The sequence below is a fragment of the Chrysochloris asiatica genome, unplaced genomic scaffold, assembly GCF_000296735.1.
Source record: "Chrysochloris asiatica unplaced genomic scaffold, ChrAsi1.0 scaffold00041, whole genome shotgun sequence".
Classification (NCBI taxonomy): domain Eukaryota; kingdom Metazoa; phylum Chordata; class Mammalia; order Afrosoricida; family Chrysochloridae; genus Chrysochloris; species Chrysochloris asiatica.
In genome coordinates, this window is record NW_006408559.1 from 13,317,021 (window position 1) to 13,317,876 (window position 856).

Below are 856 nucleotides of genomic sequence, written 5' to 3' on the forward strand. Positions count from 1 at the left end.
CGGAATACTCATACTTTGCAATGTTGTCCATAGCTTGTCATGATCCACACAATCGAAAGCCTTTGCATAGTCAATAAAGCACAGGTAAGCATCTTTCTGATATTCTCTGTATGTAGCTCTGAATGGCATTAATTATTCTCATGGGTGCTCCAGCGCCCAGGGTTATTAGGAAATAATGTGTTTGGATCATCTTAACCTTTAGACTTGCCCTCCCAGAAGCCACCCTGGTGTTGGCCAGTGGCTGTAATGTAAGTTAGAATGTAACCCAGTATCACAAGTTCTGTGGCACACGATGAATTTAACTTGGGTCATCAAAGATAGTCAGTCCCTGGGTGGCCCAAATGGTTAAATACTCAACTACTAACTGAAAAACTGGCAGGTTGAACCCACCCAGAGGTATCTTGAAAGGAGAAGCCTGGGCATCTACTTTTAAAATGTGCAACCAGGAAATCTCTGTAAAGCAGTTCTCCCCATGCACACATGGGGGTGGGGGGTGGGGGGACTGACTCAATGGCAATGCACAGCAGCGCTTTCCTGTCCTCCACTCCCCTCTTTGGAGCTGTGAGGAAGGTACAGGACTACTCTCGAAACCAGAGTGCAGCAACAGTGATAATTTCCTTTCTTTCTACTGTGTTGTTATGCGCCGTGGAGTTGGTTCTGATTCATAGAGAAACCCGTATAGAGTTTTCGAGGCGTTAAATCTTCAAGAGAGCAGAAAGACTCATCTTTCTACCACAGAACTGCTGGTGGGTTTGAACCTTCAACCTTTTGGTTTGTAGCTGTGCACTTAACCAGTGCATCACCAGGGTTCCATGCTTATTTTTTCAGGAGACACAATTCAACCAGTGACAGTGAG